We start from the raw sequence: 21471 nt of genomic DNA, 5'->3' as shown, positions 1-21471 counted from the left end.
CCTACCACCCTGAACCAAATGTCATCACCTGCTTAAAGAGAGAGAGAGGCAGATAAAATAAGGTCTTCTTGAGCTAGTTTGGAAGTGAGAGCTGAGGCATATTGTAAAGGAAGAACGGCCATTTCATCCTTCACCTTACTTGTGTCTGTGCAGAGACTTCCTTGACCAAAAGGTAGATTAATATGAGAAAAAACAGATTTTTAAATATAAGACTGTGTTCTATGTGCATGGAAAATCACAAAGTGAAATGAGTAAATCTCTACAATAGATGTTAAGGATCTATTCTAGTCTAAGGAGTTATTTCAGACTTTCGGCTTGAGTACCTTTCCTAGAAGTGCTGGGGGAAAGAAAGGACAAGCCCTGACTGAGACAAGATGGCCAGGAAAGCACTGTAAAAAAAAAGTGAATATTACCAAAAGTGAACTGTCACCTTCTCATAGAATTGTGGTCTATAGGGATCTAGATCTTCCCTTCGGTGTAGAGAGGGTAGCACCCTTCAGTGATGTCCTTTATACATACAGACGTCTCTTACAACAGAATAACTTTCTCAGGGTCTCTTGTGTGGCTGTAGTGTTTTAAAATGGCAGCTCCAAATAATCCATATGCCAGGGGTATATTTGGATAGTCCTCTGTAATCCTATTACTTGACTTTCATTATTTATCTGCACCCTGCCCCCATGCATCCTGCCACTTCTTCTTCATTGTATAGCAAGATTGACATTGGGTAGCACATAGATTCCAAGGAAGATGTTACCTGTGAAGGAATCTTTAGCTTTAAGAAACCTAGAACACCTTGTGGCCTTTGTAACTCACCTTCTTGGTCATTGGTTCTGTAAATCAGTTTGAGGTTTTAACTAGTAGAGAAGTGATTTAAGGAAATATAGGAATCAGTTGCAAGAGGTGAAGGTCCATTGAAATGTTTCATCCTGTCAAAAAAAACAAAAACAAACAAACAAACAACAGTGGCATAAGCCTTAAGTAACTATTCACTCAGCATGTGGCCCTACTGTCGTACTCTTCTTTCCATTCCTACTAAAGGTCTTCGCAGCCCTGAGACCTTCAAGATATGCAGATTTGAGGTTGAACAACCTCCATCTTTTCAAATTCATGGTCCTTTGAATAGCTCTGATGCTTTATTACTAACTTGTCTGCAGCCTATTTTAGGTTTGGGGGATGGAGAGGAAAGGGGGTAGGTAAGAGAAAAGAGTACTGAAGTGAATCTCTTTCAGGATAGAATTGTTAACACGAGGAAGAAAACAGAGGAAGACATAGAGGAGGAGAGGATGAGTGGAGGGATTTAAATTCTATCACTAAATTGAGTTCTGCTTCTTACAGGTTTTCAGTGGATAGGAGAGGTTCTTTGCCATGAGGCTACAGGCTTTAATTAACCAATAAGCTATAACAGATGCTATGGTCAAGTTAAGTCTGATTCCCAGGCTGCAAGGCAAAGGATGAAAGACTTTGGGGGCCCAGCATGTGTTCCCTGTTAGCTCCTAACATCAGGTAGAAGGGCAAAGAAGATGCAAAGTATGGCCAGCCTGTGGGGCCCCAGGACCTCTAACAGCCTAAAATTTAACTCCAGTTTCAGTATCTTGGGTTAATAACCTGAGCTTGATTAATGTGGAATTCTTAATAGCTTGCCCAAGACTTAGAATGCTGAGAGACTTCTAGAGTTATAACTTTGTACCATCATTTTGTTCCCCAGCACATGTAGCCTCCCTTTTTGGACACAATGTGGGTATTTGATGATTCATTATTATGTAATCCTAAAATGGAGGCGGGTGTGGGTAAAAGGAACAAAACTTAGGAATTAAGTCTCTTTGCTTTTCTTGAGTTTGAGATGCAGTTTCTTATTTTCAAGATTCATAGCATTAAAATAATATTCTTCTGCTCTTCTCTTGGAGGTAACATCTGTTCTCTGAGTGGGCTCTCCAAGGCAGCATCTCCTTTTGTTAATCTCCCCATTGCAAACTCAACCATCTGCTTCATAGACCCCAACCCAGCAGACAAGTTTGATGCAGAAAGCCTAATAACTACACATCATCAAGGTTGTGCTCTTGCTTCTGATAGATGAGGTCAGGCCACACTTTCCATATTTATAATGTGTTTTTCCTAGCTTGCTACCTTAGAACAAAGGAAGAACCAAATTGTACCCTCATTAGCTTCAAAGAGAAATACTGATGTTTGGTTTTTTCCCTCCTTTTTCTCTGTTTCTTACATTGATTTAGTTTTGCTTAAAGGAAATTCAGATGATGCTAATGAGACCACAGTGTCTTAATTTGCATATTAGATGAGATAAATATTGAGCTAATTAACACCTAGGATGAATTTTATTTCTTAGTACATTGTTCTGTGGTAATAGTGGTTCTTTTCTACTTACCCAGGAGCAGAACAATTTGAAAGGAGACAGATTTCTACACAAATACTTAGGGTCAACCACAAATCTCCCTCGGGAAATTTTACCCAGGATTTTTATTTTTACCTATAATCAACCATGAGTGTTCTTTTGGGCCAGCTCTGATCCAATTGGCAAGTGAAAACAACAGAGCCTTGCAGGGGGCTAGGAAAGGGACATTTGTTCCATCTTGGGTTCTGGCACAAGGTATAAAAAGGATGAATTTGGTTAGAATGTTTACTGATTCTAATAGCAAGAAAGACTGGAATATTAAAGAAAATACACCCATTGCTGTTTGATATAGCCCAGAAAGGTAGAAGGTTTAGAACCATTGGAATGGCATAGGGGCCACACAGTGAGCCTTTACCATAGGAGAGAGATACAGGGTGCAACTAAAACTACAGCATAGACAGCAAGGAAGTAATACTCAAGGGATAGAGTGGTCAATGAGTAGAAAATTACTAATTAGAAATACCAGGCGAAAGAGGAAGGCTTAGTTTGCTTTGTTGTTATGATAAAACATTGATCAAAATCAGCTTGGGGAAAAAAATGTTTGGATTTACAGGCCCATCATCTAGGAAAGCCAGAGCAGGAAGTCAAGGCAGGAAACTAGAGACAGGAACTAAAGTAGAGATCAAGGAGAAAGACTACTTACTGGCACCCTCCAAGTAAGTAGTTTAGGTACTTTCCATATAGCGCCCAGACCACCTGCATAGGGATGCTACTGCCCACAGTGGGTTAGTAACCCCCACATCAATTAACGGTCAGGATAATGTACCCCCCAAGACCTTTCCATAGGTCAGTCTGATGGAGGTAATTTCTTAATCTCCTCTTCCTAGGTGTGTCAAGTTGACAAACAAGATTAGCTCTAACAGAGGGATTCTAGCTAAATTACCCTAACAAAATTCCTGCTGAAGACAGGCCAAGATGAGTATCACTGCCCAAGAGATGCTGTTACAGGCACCCACCCAAGTTTCAAGAGCATCTGCCGGAGTTTCCAGGGTTCTTGTGTCCCAGGGCAAAGAATTGCACCAAGGATACATGATTGGGCATAGAAACAGAATTTATTAAGGAAAAGGAAATCATTCTGAGAACAGGAGTGAGAGGGTAAGCCGAGGAAAGAGCATGTGTTCAAATGTACTGAACCATGAGACTCACGGTCATCAATAGGTCATGTATGCACTGCCTGCCTTCTCTCCTGTTGTTTTTCACAGGTGGCCCAGGTGAAAAGTTTCAAGTGTTTTTGGTCAACTGCTTTCTTTAATATGTTAATGTTACTCTGCTTTCTCACTAAACTGCTGACATGGTAGTATAGGCTTAGAGACATCAAGGCTGTCTAGACCTGACTAGACATCAAGGATGATCAGATATCAAGGTTGAATGGTTCTTGCTAAACTGACCATGCAAATTTCTTGGCCCGAAACTGAGTTTCAAAGATGGACCTAGGAGAATATTCAGCGGTTTGCCCAAAATCTGGCCAAAGGAAAGAATCTTCGATATTGTAACTTAAGATGTGGGTTCACAGAAAGTAGCTGACATCTAATTGCCTCCAGAAGAACTCTGTGAGGATGTGAGGACCTGAAAACGGTGAGCAGGCTTTCAGGTCCAAATGGAGCTGCATTTGAAGGGATAGCATGTACAGCATGATGGAGATGCAAAGGGGAAAGACGCTCTACAGTTCCTAGACTATAAGGAGAGATAAAATACCAACACCATGGCCACAGGCAGAAGTGATGGGGAGGAGAAAGCCTTCCATCTATATTCTGAGAACTAAGGGAGTTGCTGACTTCTATAGATTTTCAGGAGGGGGCAAGTTTCATACCAAGTAATCTAGTCTGACAAAGCCTATGTACTAAAGGGAGTGAAGGCAGGAACAGGTAGGACTATTGCCCTGTCTTGCAACTGCAAGGGGGAAGGGCGGCAAGGCCACACAACATAGCTCCCCAACCCCTTTTTTTTTCAGTACCAAAAGGGGAGAGGCAAAGAGAGGCAGGACAGAAGGGGAGAGAGGGAGAGAGCGAGTCTACATGCAAGGGGTTCATGACAAGATTTCTGGGAGTGAGGTAGAGGCATCTAGAGTGTCTGTGTTCTAATAATCAATAATGTGTGTTGGCTGCTGCAAAATAGAGGTGCAGGACCCCTTGTTCAAAAGAGCTTAATTTCAAGAAAGCAATAGTAGAACTTGAGATCAAGTTTGGGGTCCTTGCAACCGAACCTCTGTTTCTCTGCAGAGTTTACATCCTTGTGAATGTCAGCCCTGTCTAAAATATGAGCTTTGCTGAGAAAAAATAAAATAAAAAGAAAACATTTTTTTTTTAAAGAAAATAATGCTTCCCGTTTAGCTCACTTCAGTGAACTGAATGAATGTAATTGAATTGAAATGAAATGAAATTGAAAATCTAAATGCTGGGCATCGGGTTTGCTGTGGCTCCAGTGCCTGCTTGGTCTTCTCTTCCTGTGACAGGGATGCCCAGTCTGTTTGCACACTTGGTTTCTCTGACTGGGGTCCTCAATTTTTACCACCCCAAACACATTTTATATTGGTTCTCAGCCTTCAACAATGCTTGGTCAACTTTCAACTTCTGAGTGTTAAGCTTTGCTCTGCTTTTTGTATTTTAATTGCTTTCTCTCTTGCTTTTAATGAGCAATCCGGGCTATTTCTTTATTGAGGACCTGCTGGCAAATTTCAAGCAGAGACTGTGCATATGAAAGGAACAGGTGAGATTGAAGGCTATGGTGTGATTAGCTGTGGGGAGGCCCAGAATAGCCATCCATCTAAGGGGAAATGTCCACTTAACTCACAGTCTTAATTCAAAGGAAATGTCAAGTTCTCAACTATACACTCTGTGGCAATTGAAGAAAAGATTGGAAGGAAGGTTAGAGAAAATCCCTGAGACTATAGCAACAGCAGGGAAATCAGCTTTAGGTAGGCGTGTATGCCTGTGTGTGTCCATATGCGTGTATGTTTAATGTCTGGCAGCGTCCACCAGAATCAGCTCCCTAGCAACAAGTAAGCACAGAATACAGGTAGTATTGTGGACTAAATGAGGGGAAACCCTAAACTCATTATGGAGAAAAAGGTTGTATTATTGCAGGCCAAACTGCCTGGTAGGAGTGCCTGGAAAGAATGGTCCTTTTTGCCCCAGATCTTGTTTCTTTTGGTTAATTTGTAATGATGTTGCCAGTGGGGTGTTTGTTTCTCCAGATTTCTGTATTTCTCTCTAACCACTCTTGCTGCTGCTCTACACTTGGCTGCCAATACTTGTGTGTTGATTGAGTGACAGAGGCACAGTGGTGTGGGAGGGCTCTCTGAAGACTTCCCCTCCTAAAGGGCTGTAAATTGCTTGCCTTCAATTAGTACCTTTCCTCCTGGCTGGAGCTTTTCAGTATGAGATAGGTATCAGGTTACAAAGGGACACAGGGAATTGTCCTAGCCACACCACAGATGTCACACAGGTCCCAAGCTCTCAGAGACAGCTGAGCTCAATGATAGCAAGCATGACTGTGTGTCTGTGCCATTTTCATGGAGTTCCCCAGTGCCCTGAAGGGCAAACTTCTTGATTTAGAACTACTAACAGCCATTGGCTCAAATGGACAAGTTGACTACTTAGATCAAATGAGCAAGTATTTTTTATGAGTTAATTTTAAACAAGGGAGAGAGAAATTATCAAAATAGCAAGTTGTAATATTTTATAAAGGAACTACTTTCATCATCCCAAAGCTATAGAAAAATGACCTGTGTCTTTGCAAAGAAAAAGAAACATTTGGAAAGCCCAAATATACCATTATGTCAACTGCAAATAGGGGTAAAGGTCATGTCACCTGTGAGTGGATGCCATCACAAAATACCACAGCCTGGGTGGCTCATGCACAGAAACTTCCTAAAGTCTTGGAGACTGTAAATCCTGAGGTCAAGGTGTAGGTAGGGTTGGTGTCCTGTGAGCCATCTCTCCTTGGTTTGCACATAGCTCCTCTCTGTCCTCAGACAGCAGCCTTTCCACCTATGCATGCCAGCATGCTCACTAACTGCCTCTTCTTAGAAGGATACTACCAGATTAGATAAGGCCCTGCCCAGTGCCTTATTATAATTTAATAACTCGGCTCATTTAAAATTCTATCTCTAAATCCACTACATTCTGAAGTATTGGGAATTGAGGGCTTTAACACATGAATGTGGCGAACACAATTTAACCTAGAACCACCACCATGCCACCTCCCTTCCTATCTCCAGGTGTAAGCTGTCCAGGAATAGAAAGATAGTGAGAAGTGACCCGAAATTCATCAATTATAAGATGTACATATGGTCTCACTTATTAAGGGTTCTACCATTTCCCAGTTTTGCTTTAATACACAGGACCCTTGAAGGAAACACAGTAAACTATATCCAAACCGTAACAAAGGCACAGCTGAAGAGATTCCAGAAAGGAAAGGCAGGCAGGCAGGCAGGCAGGCAGGCAGCTGAATGTGAGCCTAGACCCAGGCCCCCTGCTTCCTTCACTCTGCTTCTTTGATGCATACTCACTAACTGTGCATGCCCAGCTCTGTGCTGAACTGAGGCACCAACTGTGCATCAAATAAGCAGAGTGAAGAGAAATATGTAGCAACAAAATTCTCCTTTCCAACCCTACTCTGCTCACCTGTTCCTGTTTGAAACAGCCTCATACTAACTTGAAAAATCATATAGCCTTGTATCATGCTCTAACTTTCATATACACACTCCACAGCTTATGTATCGGTGGTCATCCCTCAGTATATGTGAAGGCTTGTTTCCAGGGCTCCCACAGTCACTATAACCTTCCGATATTCAAACCCCTTTATATAAAAAGGAGTAACATTCACATATAACCTATGTAACTCCCACATAGTTTAATCCACTTCTAAAGTACTTGTGATAAGTAATGTAATATAAATATGATATGCATAGTGCTTATACTATGCTATTTGGAGAGTCATGAGAAAAGTCTGTATATATCTGATACACATTTTTCCCAGTTATTTATATCCATGTTTTGTTGGATCCATGGATGTAAAACCTATGGGTAAAAAGGGACCAGTGTGAGCTTTTGTTTCTTACCAAAGCAGTTATATCTAAGAGTGAAAACTCACCTCCTGCAGTCAGGCCAAAGCTGAGAAGAATTAAAGCTCTTGATCTGCAAATTGATCAACTATTAAAGTCACAGCGTGGGTTTTGTTTTGTTTAGTGTCTGCTTTATTGGTAGGAATGGCAGTTCTTCACTTAAGCTACCGGGGAAGTGCTTCTTGATGAGTTATGCCATAGAGGGTCCAATTTGTGGGAAAGATAACAGGTGCTCTTGGGGAGCATTAAAATGACATTGTTGTAAAATATCTATGTTAATGAATAACTCTACTGATCACCTAGCTGGTGGCTTAGGAGTGGCTGTTTTTGCTTAAGGAGTAGATAGTGATGTCATCCTTCTCCCTGACTATTTTTTTTTAAATACAAGAGAGACAGTGGACTCTCCCATTTACATCCTGTTTTAGATGCCTTCACAGAGTAGTGCCATCCTCTACCAAACTCAGAGGGGAGCCACTGCTCTCTCCACTGTAAGGATGAGGAAACCGAAGCCCAGAAGGTTAAGTGAATTACTTGAAGTGATTCAGCTATCAGATGACTTGAAAAAGGGACCTTTCTTCCCTTAAGAAAGCATAGTCCCTCCTGGGCTTTTGATTCTGCTGGCTGGTTGTCAAGCAAGTTTTCTGTGATGAAGAGAGGGAAAGGACTGAAAAAGGGTCGAGTCTAATTTCAGATATGAGGCAAAATGGGGGCCCATAATCCTGTTACCACCCCTATATCTTGACACATCTGATTTCTAAAGATCCCCATAGAAACTTAATGAGCAGGGATTCCTGAAGGGAATTGGGAACAGGTGTTAGGCACTAACCATTGTGCTAGGTGCTGTTGACGGATGATTTGCCTGCATGTGTGTTTGAGTACCACATATAAGCCTGGTACCCTCAGAGGCCAGAGGGATAGTTGGATTCCATGAATGTGGTGTTACAGATGATTGTGAGCTTCCTTGTGAGTTCTGGGAATTGAACATGGCTGCCCTGGAAGAGTAACCACTTAGCCATTCTTGACCACTGAGCCATTCATACAGTCCAGCAACTAAATTTTTATACTTTAAAAACAACTCAATATAGAATATTTTTGTTTTAAAAATTTTAAAAGATGTGTTTATTTATTTATTTAGTATTGTGTGTGTGTGTGTGTGTGTGTGTGTGTGTGTAGTTTGTGTGTTTGTGTTTGCTGCAGAAGATGGTATCATTAGAGAGCCTCTTGGAGCTGGAGTCACAGGTAATTGTTAGCTGCCTGTTGTAGGATTCAGATCCTCAAAGACAGCAATACTGTTAACTGCTGAGGCAACTCTCTAACCCCACAGTGCGGAACATTCTAGAGAGGATGAAATTAAGATATAAAGGTGTGAAATGACTTATCATCAGGTAACCAGGGAACAAGGCTGGTATTTCAGATTACTGGCATCTCACTCCCAAAAGCACACATTTCCTGTTGGATTGCCATGCCTTTTAGTAGGGGCCAAAAAGAAAAGAAAAAAAAAAAACCCTTCTGATCCAATTTAACCACATGAAGGTAGTAGGGAATGGAATTATGGAAGAACAACCAGTGAGCACGGCTATCTTGTATGAGGGTGTCAGGAGCATCAGAGATGGCCATTCTGGAAGGTGGGACAAACTCTAAATTTGGAGAGGAGAGTTAAGTGATTGTCTCATTTTGTAAGCTGGAAAGTAGAAGTTTTGAGTACAACAGATCTTCCCCTTTTGAGGCTCTTAAATACCCCATATATGAAAAAATGCAAAATAATCCTGAAATTTTCCTTAGCCCACTCTTTTCAGTCTCAGCCTGCCTCCCAATGTCTTGAAACCAGTAATGTGTTTGTTTATGTTATGATGTCCTGCAATAAAGACAGTCCTAGCTACTGGCTGATGTAATGTACTTGGAAAAGTTCGATGAGAATACAAGAGTGCTTATGCTGTGCTCTGTTATCTCTGATATTTGGGAGAAGGTGATAATGGCCTAGATCTTGGTTCACATTTTCAGTGGGACATTGAATACTACTCCATAGGCTGCACCATGGTTACGTTAGGGAAAGATCAACAGTGTTACAGATAGGCCAGAGAAACTCTTTCAAGGGAAACTCAAAAGTGTTAAACGAGATGAATGTCGGCTCTACATCCTGGGCTTCTGATAGGAAACAGGAAGTGATCTGTGTTGTCACAAAGAATTGCAAATGCAAGGCAGAGGCAAAAGCCGAAAATTACCCCAGAGCTCTTGTGAGAGGTATAAAATAGTACTATTCTTGAGATTAGCCTCCAAACAGACATAAACAGGATGGCCTTAGATGTTGCCCATTAATAAGAAATTTAAGTTAAAATCGTGGCTCCTAATGCCAGAGATGGACCATCTAGTGCATACACACTGAAAGAAACATGAGTATCAGGTGTAAAAATATTCACTGAAACATTACCAAGGGCCTTTTAAAGTTGGGATAAAAATAATGGCTTTGCCTCATAGAGCCCCCACTCTTGTGCCTTAAAGGGGGCCAAAAAGGATCTGTAGCATCCTCCGGCATGGGTTACAGAATATGAAATGCACTCAGGAGCAGTGATTTTAAAATGGGATTCTTCTTAGAATCCAAACTCCGATTCAGTAAATACGGGGCAGCGTAAAAGCGGTGTGTCTCCTGAGTCCCAGGCCATGCTGCTGTTGTTGGTCATACTGTCTTTTCTACTGGCTCATTGGTTTCACTGTGTAAAGCTGACATCATGCCAGTTCTCTTTCAGGGACTCAACTTTGCCGTACCTAACAGCCATGTGCATCTTTTGAGAAGCTGGCGGGAGACCAAAACAGCTGCTCGGAGTACAGACCAGCGTGAGACACAGTCTTCTACATACCAGAGTCAAGTCTTGGCTCAGGAGCAGAACTTTCTCAAATTCTAACCATCTGTATTTGCTAGATTTGAGGGATACTTTTAAGCTACATGGAACATTAGTCTTTTATCATCTTACATTTTCAAGAGCAACCCTCTCTTCCATGCTTTCCTCCTTGTATCTCAGCGAAAGCACTTGTTTGCGCTAGTGTTCTTGCATCCATGTAAACACGGATACGTCTCATTATTCTGGATCACCTCAGCATCCTGGGAACCAATTCCATCCGCAAGCTCAAAAGCTCCCAACTGAACACTGGGATTTAACAACTACGCTTTCAGCTGAGGGGAACTGAAGACATGGCTTCAGTCATATGTGCTCTGCCTCTCCACCATAGTGTGGAAACCCTGAGCTCACCTGCATGGGGCTCTGAGAAATTATCTCTGAGAACTGGAAAGCTATTTACGGTGAGGTGCCCCACTCTTCCCTTTTTCAGTACATGCTATGAAACAAAGTTGTTCTAGCCCTGGAATCAGTGTGTGGGGAGGAACCACACAGTGCAGCAGACTCTCAGAAGGACGTTGTGTTTGGAAATTAGATCCTGATGCACAATGAGGGGGAGAACGCTCAAGCCTTTTTTTTTTCATTTGGCCAGACACAAGAAGCCTCTGCTCCCAAAAAGGTACCAGGGGGATGGAATTTCATCATGGAGAAAGGGGGCCCACATACTCCTGGCAGATGAGTTTCCCAGATGACAGATGCAGTCTAGGGTAAATTCTATTTGCTCTAAAATATGAACTATGAGGATAGTAATTGTTTAATCATCTGGGGTCTTTAAGCGATTCAGTTCTTGCTGTTCCCTTCATTCTAGTACCATTACCTCTATGCTGCCCACCTGTTCCCCTGCCAAATGGGTGTGTAACCAAGTTAATGAGGCACTTGGCCAAAGATCACAAAGCAAAGAGGGGACACTTAGCCTGGAGCAAAGAGGGAAAAATAAACAAACAAGAGACTCTCATTTAAAAAACACTAGTTTGTGAACATTCGTTTTCTCAAAATGTGTGTGTGTGTGAGAGAGAGAGAGAGAACAGAGTTGGTTATAGAATCAGTGGAAGTGGAACACAAGTACCACTTTCCTATTTCTCCAATGAACAGCTGGAAACCACTGGACTCTTAATTAAAAGTTTGAGGATCTTTAGATTTCTCCATTGTTAAGGTTTAATAATTGCCATGCACTGTGCCACCAGCGCAAAGTGGCATGGAACTTCCTGTGCTTCCATTTCTTGTAAAAATGTCACCAACAGTGCCCATTTTATGTTCTGCTTGTATTAATGTGGTTGTTGGGACCTGGATGACAAATCAGCCTGTCCCTCTCTTTATGAAAACCTTATTAAAACCACTAAATACTTCAGGATGGCTGAGCAGTGTTTAAAAGTCTTTTACAGGTAAGGAAGGAATCTGTCATCCCAAGGAATAGAATAAATATTGGACACCTTTATTAACCATCTAGATTTGGGGGAGAGATAATGGCTTCTACCAGAGGCAAATGGTTAGTTTTCAAGTCTAGCGACACCTTCATTGCGACATACCAGGAGTGATTGTTTGGGGGGTGTTTACATCAGTTTATTTGCGACACCATGAAGACTGTGTTTATTCATATGTTCGACGTGTGTGTGTGTTCTTTGAGTACATAGGAGAACAAACTATAACTGTAAGAAAAGGACACTACCTTTGCTGTTATTTTAGTTTACTATGTAAGAAAACACTGAAGGTCCACACAAGTAAATCTAAGGTGGTGCCATGCTATTTAAGCCATAGTGATTTGGCACTAAAAGATTGTGAAAAGGCGTGCGTTGACTGGGTTAAAGACGGGGAGGCCACTGGAATAATTAATAATAGGTTTTTTTATTGTTTTTATAAATGGCCAAGGATAATCCTTTGGTTTCCTCAGTGTCTGGGTGTCTCACTTTTTTATTTCTTCCATCCACTGGTCTCCACACAGACAAGCAAGAAAAAGGTGACCGACCCCATGTCACAGATGGGGACAATGAAGCACAGAGAGGGAAAGAGAGGTCAGTCATGGGGAGCCCCATCTCTGGTGGGTCCTGGCCTCTCTGATGCCACTCAGCCTTGTGGAGATGGCTTCAGTATGTGTTTACTTCCTTCTGGGACATGCTTTACATATACAGTCCGGCCAGAGTTAGCTGAGACTAGCTTTTTGAGGGCACCCAAACTCTGAATGATTATAACGAAATATTTTTTGGCTGCTTTGTCAGCTGGCCCTGTAGGTCCTGGCTTCTGAAGGTTGGAGTCTCACTGCCTCTGTTTGTTGGCGGTGGCACAAACCTTCAACATCTTTAGAATAAGCTGACAGTGCTCCTTCACTGTTCTTTCTTTCATTGAAACCAAGACTTCATGGAGCTGAGGTAGGACACACAGTATTTGACTAGAGGGACGAGAGGACACACAGTATTTGAGGGTCTCCCTCTTCTTTGATGGGAGGGGAAGGACTTGAGAAATTCTGAAGCTCAATGATACAATTGAATGGGAATTTTATTTGAATTCAATTTGAAAACATGCTCCTGGTTGATATGTTCTGGAGGGGCCAAAGTAGATGAAAGTAATGTGTTCCTTGTTGCCATTCGCCTCTACTTCTATAAATGTGTCATTGAGTCTTTATAGAGTTATAGCTAGGGATATAAAGAGCTGGTGTGCTTGTGTACATGAGGTGAGTATTTACATAGAGCTGTTTTAAGGGAGCCACTCAAGCATTCTCCTAGCCCAAATATTGTACATCTAAACAAGCTTCTATGCTGTTCAAACAGTCATTTTTGAGGCAATGGAGCTTCACTTAGGATCTTAAAATTTCAATATCTATTATATTTATATACATTAATCTACCAAAAGCATCTGTTACAGAACTACAACTAGAAAAAGAAAGAAAGAAACAGAAGGCTATGTATTCTCTTATGTTCCATCACCCAATGTTACCTTTTTGGTCTCCTTTCTAAATTGCAGTGTAAACACATGTATACCTGTTTATGCATTAACATGTAGACATTATAGGCTAGGGTCCACATATGAGGAAAAACATGTGAATTTCTTTCTGAATTTGGGTCACCTTGCTTAATATTACACTTTTTATGTCCACCCATTTTTCCCATGAATCATTTGGCTTTAAATGCTACATTTTTCTTATTGATTTCTCTATTATTTCCATTTCCTTGCTAAGGTAAATGAAGCAGAAATAAACATGAATGTGCAAATATTTCTGTGATCTGATATGGAATTCTTTGGGTATTTTCCTAGGAGTGGAATAGCCAGGTCATATGATTGTTCTATTTCTATTGTCATAAGGAGCTTCTAATCTGATTTCCTTAATGGTTTTACTAATTTGCAGTCCCACCATTATTTCCTCCTCCTCCTCCTCCTCCTCCTCCTCCTCTTCTTCTTCTTCTTCTTCTCCATATCCTCTTCCTCCTCCTTCATTTTGATATTGAGACAGGGTCTCTCTGTGTAGCCCTGGCTGTCCTGGAACTAGCTCTGTAGACCAGGCTGTCATAGAACTCCTAGAGATCCATCTGTCTCTGCTCTCCAATTCGTGGGATTAAAGGTGTGCACCAAAACGGCCTGGCTTGTTGTTGAAATATTTTTGTTTTTATGGTAGGCATTCTGACTGGCTGGAGGTGGTTTCTCAAAATCATTTTATTTGCATTTCCTCAATGACTAGAAATGTTGAATATTTTTAAAATAGTCACTGGTTATAGGTGGTTATTACTTTAGAATTATTGTCATGGCTGCATAATCTTCCAAGCTATAGGCAGTACAAACCAGAAAATGTGTCTTGCCAAGTCACCTGGGATATACACAAGGTGACAGATCTGCACTCCAGAGGGACAATTGCACCAGATACACCAAGACTCACACAGAATATCTGATGCTAAGAGGGGAGCTACTCACTCTTGTAGGGGTAGAACAATGAACCAGAAAGATCATCTTTTCCTGAATAATAATTTGGAAGCCAGAGGCTTCCTTCCTATTACACTTGGCAGAGTACTTGGCTCTCAAAGAACTAACAAACAAAACCCCAGCGCTGTGAAGAAAATTTGATTTCAGACTCATCTTCTCAGAACTTTACCAATCTCTCTGTGTAAATGACAACATTTGATTTCCTACCATAGGTAACATATTCTACATAGTATCTCCCATGCTCAGGAACTCATGGAGTGCATACTCAATCATATCCATGTTGTTAATTCTGTGAGAGACAACATTGAAGAGCAAGCTGCCCACTTAGATCTATTACTGTTCCTGTCTGTAAAGATCTGTGCTCTTTAGTCAACCAAGGTCTCTTGAGTGTTCTCTGTGCAGTTGTGGATGGCCAGAGGAAGCTGCAGGCTTAAAGCCCTGTGGTAGCAATGAAGGTGGTGTTGGTGTGGTACAAGAGCTTACTGATGAGAAGGAAGATGGATGGCATGTAGTCAGGAGAGCAAGGGAGGCTGAGCATGGTGACATATACACTTGGGATGAGGTAGGAGAATTCTGAATCTGAGGTCACCTTGGGCTACCTAGTGAGATCCTACTGAAAGAAGGGAGAGAGAAAGAGAAAGAGAGAGTGTGCAAAGGAGGCTTCTTGATGCTGACATTTTTTTTCTTCAGGGAGTAATGTTTGCCTTGCCAATGTAAGGACCCAGGTTCAGATACCCAGAACCCGAGTAGAGTATGACTGTATCCCCAGCTCTAATACAGGGAGATGGGAGGTAGAGACAGAAGAATCCAGAAAGATCCTGGGCTAGCTGTCCTAACATACGCAGTGCAGACACGATGCCCTGGTTCAAATAAGGTAGAAGGTGAGAACCTATGGGACCTCAACCCTTTCGATGTTCTGATCTGAGTCATTTCTTGTGAACGTTATCTCACGTACTGTATATTGCAGACCTTAGCAATCCTCTACTCTAAATGTAACAACAGCAACAACAATATCGCCCAGGAACAAATCACCTGTTTAAAATACTCCTCTAACTCGATAAATATTCTTGGCAATGTTGCCAGCAGGGCTTCGCTGTCCTCTCTGCTGGTGGTGAAACTGGGGCTACAGCACTGATGGCTGTGAATGCGCAGTTTTGAAATTGTATTTGTTCCAAGTCTGCGTGCGAGTCTGCCCTATTGCCCAGGGGTTGGCAGGCTAGGGAAGCCTCTTGGACTGGTTTGCTGAGAGCTTTGATCTGTTCCCTCATGCTTTATTGCTTGCCCTTAGCCAGTGTAGCTTATCCAGACAGGCAGAAGTGTCCTGTGCACAACACGATGCATTTAAATCCCTTTAGGCACGCCCTATTAATGCTCTTGTGTATCACACTGTGAGCAGATTCATTCATTCTCTAACATGTTCTGAGCCCTGTGTATGTTCTGGCCATGATACTCAGTGCTGGGGACAGAAGGGTGAACAGATGACACCCTGACTCCTGCAGCTCTGGATTTGATTTCATAGCATGAGACAGACAGCACAGCAGCAAGACCACAAACACCACAGCTGCCACGGAGGCAAACTGTGCACACTGAAGACACAAAATGGGCAAAACTGCCAGATAAACTGAGGCCTGAAGGGTAAACTGAGGTGGGCTATGTGACTGTGAAGTGAAGAGATGCTTCAGGCAAAGGGGACAGCCAGTGTGAAGAGCCTCAGATGAGACAAGCTTGGGCTTGTTTTAGGAAGAGAAGGGTGTGTTGGTGCTAATGCATTGTAGAGATCTTTCCACTGTAACATAAATGGTGACCATTAGATATTCTGTACATAGGCTTTCACTCTATGTACAGATTTTCAGAACAATAAGGCCTCCAGCCTAGGAAAGAAGGTAGATGACCACCTTTCTCTCTTCCTTCCCTTCCCTCTCTTTCATTCCTTCTTATCTCCCTCCTTCCCTGTCTGCCTTTCTCCTTTCTTTCTCTTTTCTTTTCTTTCCATATCATCTCATGTATCTTAAGTTGATCTTCATCTTGCTTGGTAGTCAAAGATGGCCTTGAACGTCTTATTTTCCTGTCTCTGCTTGTCAAGCGTTGGAATTTCAGGTGTGCATGAGCATGCCTGGGGATGCAGCTGAGGGCCCCATGTATGTGTGCATGTGTGCCAGGCAAATACTATATTCCTAGGGGTTTTCCTGAGGATGGGTATATGATACTAGTCACAATGTTTAAGTTCATGTGTGCTGTTTGCATCTGGAGTTGTAGCAGCATCTCCAGGCATTGCCTCTGGGACCCTACCCTCCCAGGCTCTGCGTCATTCAAGGCTTTCCTTTAGCCATACTGCTTGGGCTTTTAGACTCTAGCTCTGTCTTTTGCCAGTGTAAGCTGACCCATGTACTCATGAATAGGTTTCTCTCATAGTCTCCATTTTGTTTCAATCGTTTCCTTCTAGGTGGTTCAATGCAATGAACATGCATTGGTCTGATGGGCTTCTTGTCTTATGCCCTCACCGCTATTTTTCTCCAGATATGAGGCCATGATACCATCTCCCCATTTTGTGTTGCTCTCTTTCTGTCTCAAACTTTGTCTCATACTTCTCCCTTTGTCTTTTAGTTTGTGTATAATGCCACCTCTTCCACCATGAGAGGTTCTTTTAATATGAACGTATTTTATTTCAGCTACAATGCTGGTACAAAGTTGTAGGAGCAAAGGCCCGGGAGACTGTTTATCTGGGAAAGTGCTTGCTTGCTATGCAAGTAGAACTGAGCTGGAGTGTCATCACTAAAAGCCAGGGGTGGTGGCTTGGGTCCATCTTAGTGCCTAGGAGACTGAACTGTTTCAGTCTGATGCCCGGAGCTAGTCCAGTTCCTAAGCTCCAGGTTTAGTGACGGACTGTCTCAAAAAATTAATAAACAGAGACATCCAGGCATGGTAACACATACCTTTAATCCCAGTACTAGGGAAAAAGAGGCAGGTGGATCACTGTTAGAGGCCAGCCTTGTCTAAATAGTGAGTTCCAGGCCTGCCAGAGCTACATACTAAAGAGACCCTGTCTCAAAAATATCAAAATGATGATAATGATGATGATGATGGTGCTGATGATAAAATAAAACGAGAGTAAGTGAGGAAGACACCCAACAAGAAACTCTGGCTTCCACGTGCATCTGCACAGTCTCGTATGTCTGTGGGCAGTGCACATCCGCGTGCATGTACACACACTTTTTTTTTTTAATGTATAAACTGTTGAACCTTTGGCAAGTCTATGAGTCTCCTGAGATATGCTGTATCTGTATGTGGTGTAACATGGTTTGCATGTGTTTCTACATGTGCACACAGTGGTGGTAATTGTGCCTGAGTAATTGTGCAAATGGATACCAGGGCCCACCCGTTGTCCTAAACCTTTTTTTTTTATTTTTCTGAATCCCAATAGTAACTTTTCTGTGTCTAGGACTATTTCACATGACTATAGACAGTACTTCAACTTGGCTTCAGTTCTCCTGGCTCTATAGTAGACTGCATATATGATCCTCTATACATGTGGGTTCAAGTGCATTCATAGGCTGTGTAATTTCAGACAGGGAGCTTACTCCTGCCAAGCCTCTGATTTCTCTTTCCTCCTAAGTAAAGTGAATATAATAGTCCCTCAGGAACATCAGGAATGTGTGACAGACAAGGCTAAGATGGAAGCCACGGCCCAGGCTTGGCAGTTAGAGTGTAGCATCAGAAGTGGGTTTTCCTTCTTTCTTCTTACCTTCGTCACTCCCTTTTGCCCTTTCTCCCTTTTCCCAGCGTTGACTCCTCTTCTCCACCGTCCTGAATAAATCAGGGCCAGATCACTTAAGGACATACATCCTTTGTCTCCATGGGAGAGGCCCCTTCTCCCTGTTTCATGTAATTGTCAGCAACAAAGTTGGAAAATACGGACGTCTGAAGCAGCTCTCCGCACCGTAACATCTGCACCAGACAAAACTCAAAAAGCCCTCAATCCCCAGTCATGAATGCACTATAAAAACAATGTGGTAGAAATGAAAATTGTTCCATCATAATATTTCACAGTTCTTTTTGACAAAAGCCAAGCCGCTCTCATGAATACACATTTCCCAGCACCTTATGCATTATGCATCAGCCTATAGCAGGGGACCTGGGAATTGCCAGTCCCTAGTAAAGGGCCTTTGAAAGTGCCTGTTTTGTAAACAAATGGAGTCCAGGCCCAGCACTTGGGCTCTTCAGGTAATTTAAGACTGACTCCTGCTGCTCAAGTTGGGACAGACCCTTCTGGGTGTTGTAAATGGCAGAATAATCTTCAAGATTCTCTAGATAGGAATGGTGGTGTTTCAACATTTAGGTTTCTAATCTATAATTTCAGAATATCCAAGATGGACATGCACAGAGTCTGGGACAAAGCCTGCTGGATCCAAAGTTAGGCCAAATGTCACCAGAATGCCAAATGGGCCTGCCAAGGCTGCTCACTGACTGTAGAGTCGGGAAAATTAGTTAAGATGTCTAACTTCCAGAAACTTCAAACCAGATGGAACCTCTGGATGGAAACCTCTGGTGGGGTGAATAAGTACAGGCATAAATATGGCTGATTTTTCTCAGAAGGACTTTCAGGAGACATCTTTATTTGCCTAAAGCCGATAAATTGGAATTATTTATTGCATGTATGCTTATCAATGGCAAGCGCCTTGAAGTTCCTTTATGAGTCCCTGTGTTTCAAATATAGGGAGCCTGAGGCTCTGAAATTTTAAGGGATGTGTTCAAGGTCAGGTTGAGATCAAGCTGGCAGGTTGGGGACTGCTGGAAGTCTGTCACTTCCCTCAGCACCTCCCACTGCCTCAATCATGGATTGGCAGTGGCTGCAAAGACCAGAAGCAAAATGGTTGCTGATTGTGATGATTTGAGAAAGGGCAGATTGGGATTCCTCAAACAGCTCTGAAAAAGAATATCATCCAGGGCCATTTGGTGTAATTTGCAATCTGTCCTCCCTGGTAGGCTCATTTTAAACATTGACAGACAGAGGACAGACATCTACTCATATCCATCCTATCTGTTGAAATAACAAGATGGTGATTGATTCCTTGCTATGTGTATTTAAATCATAAAAATTTTATCTGTTTCCATTAGGGTGTAGTCCAGAGGGCTAAGAATAGAGAGCAGAAATTCAGAATTACAATGGGGGCTATTCTCTGCCCTTCTCCTCTGTGGCATTCGAATGCTTCTCTGGAGTTCAGGAAGTGAGATATCTGGCTTACACTGTAGTTAAGTGATTTAACTTTCTGTGGGTGTCACAGGTAGAGGGTATAGGATACAGTGAAGGTAGCCAAGGGAACCACTGTTTACTGAGTGCAGCACCTGCAGGCCCCAGTTCCCCATGAATGAGGAGGGGAAGCAGGACAGCCCCAGTCAGGGAGAATAGGGAGGTTCTTCATTATTGCTCTGGTGCCTGATGCAATCCAGCTGGAAGACCCACTTGCTGATAGATGCAGTTTGACTAATGAAAACAGCAAAAGCTTAAGGATGATTAAGATGAGGCAACTCTTTCCTCTTCACAGACCCCTGGAAAAATATCCTTAGACAATATGGCTGCATCCATGCTCTCTACTGACCCAGAGAATAAATCAACAGGGTGAGGACATAGAAGGAAGAAACCAGGATTGCCCACCTAACCTTTCACACTAAGAGCCTAATCACAAGTCTCACAAGTCTTGGACAAGGAGTTTTCTGGCTCTCTGGTTCTGTTAAAACTCCCTACCTGGGGGATCTTTTACTCAGTAAGGGGTTTGTGAATGTGCATGTGTCTGTACATGTGTGTGCAGAGAGAAGCCTATGTATTTCTGCTCTTATGTAATGCTGCTGACCTAGGAATTATACTTGTAAACCTACTGATACAGGAGGGAGAAAAAGAGTCTGTGTACAGATTGTCCATTTTCAGATTTCAGCATCTTCAGGCTATTCAAAAAAAATGCTCACAAATATTAGTGAAGAATAATTTCAGTTTCTGCAACTGGCACAGCAGTGAGTAAAGAATGTCCCTCGGTACCATAAATAGTCCATTATTTGATTGTAAACCAATAAACACTTTCTTCTGAATTAGGAAAATGAAATATTCTATTTGGGTGCATTAGAAATTCTAAAAAGTATAAAAATGAAAATAAAATGGAAATGCATTACATAAAGATAATAGCTATTCCCAGCCACATTTCCTCTTTTTTTGACCAATGAATATGTGACTATGGATAGCTAGCTCTTGGCACTCAACTTATGCTGTTTTCTAAGCCTTGTTTTTTGTGGAGGTACATATTTTTGCAACAAAAACAATAGCAGTAAAATTAGAAAGAACAGCCATACAAAGAATCTGTTATGAGATTTATCCCAGGTAAAAATCTGCAGAAAATGCCATAGCTATGTTGAATAGTGTTCGACTGGAGGTCTTCTGCTCTCCTGGGTGCTCATTAGAGCAAATATATTTGAGTAGGGTGTTCTTCAATGCCTTCAGTTATGGTTTCATGGTTCAAATGCCCCCCACCACAACTCATGCTGAGGTTTAATCCCCATTGTAGGGGATTAAGAGAGAGGCGTGTTTAAGACCTCTAGGAGGTGATTAGGTCATGAGAGTTTTACCCTCATGGATGGTATTGATCGATTCATGGATTAGAAGGTTAATGGATTATCTTCAGAGTGGCTCTCTCAAAGGGACAAGTTAACTCTGTCTCATGAATGTGTTTTTCTTACCATGGATGGCTTGCGTTAACTAGGGATGCTGCAGAAAGTCCCTGTTAACAAGATTAGCCTTACCAGTTGTGATGTTTCGTGTTCATTTTCAACTTGATGAGATTTAGTATAACCATGGAAACAAATTTCTGATGGTGTTTGTGAGTGATTATACTGGTTAACTTAATTGATATAAGAGGTCCCACATTAAATGTGGGTCATACCATTCCGTAGGCTGGGATCGAAGACTGAATAAAAAGGAGAAAGTGAGCTGATCACAACCATCTATGTTCTCTGCTTCTTGCCTAGTAATCAAATGTGATTAGACTCTTCAATCTTTTGTCCTCACAACTATGATTGACTATACCCTCAAACTGTGAGCTAAAATAAAAATTCTCTTTCTTAAGTTGACTTTTTTCAATTTTGTTATAGCATCAAGACAAATATGGCACCAGAAATGGGGTTACTAATACCATAAACATGGCTGTATGGTTCTTATT

This window comes from Psammomys obesus, unplaced genomic scaffold (assembly GCF_907164565.1).
Source record: "Psammomys obesus unplaced genomic scaffold, mPsaObe1.curated_primary_1811, whole genome shotgun sequence".
Lineage (NCBI taxonomy): Eukaryota > Metazoa > Chordata > Mammalia > Rodentia > Muridae > Psammomys > Psammomys obesus.
The sequence above is the reverse complement of the archived record's forward strand: the minus strand, read 5'-3'. Positions refer to the sequence as shown.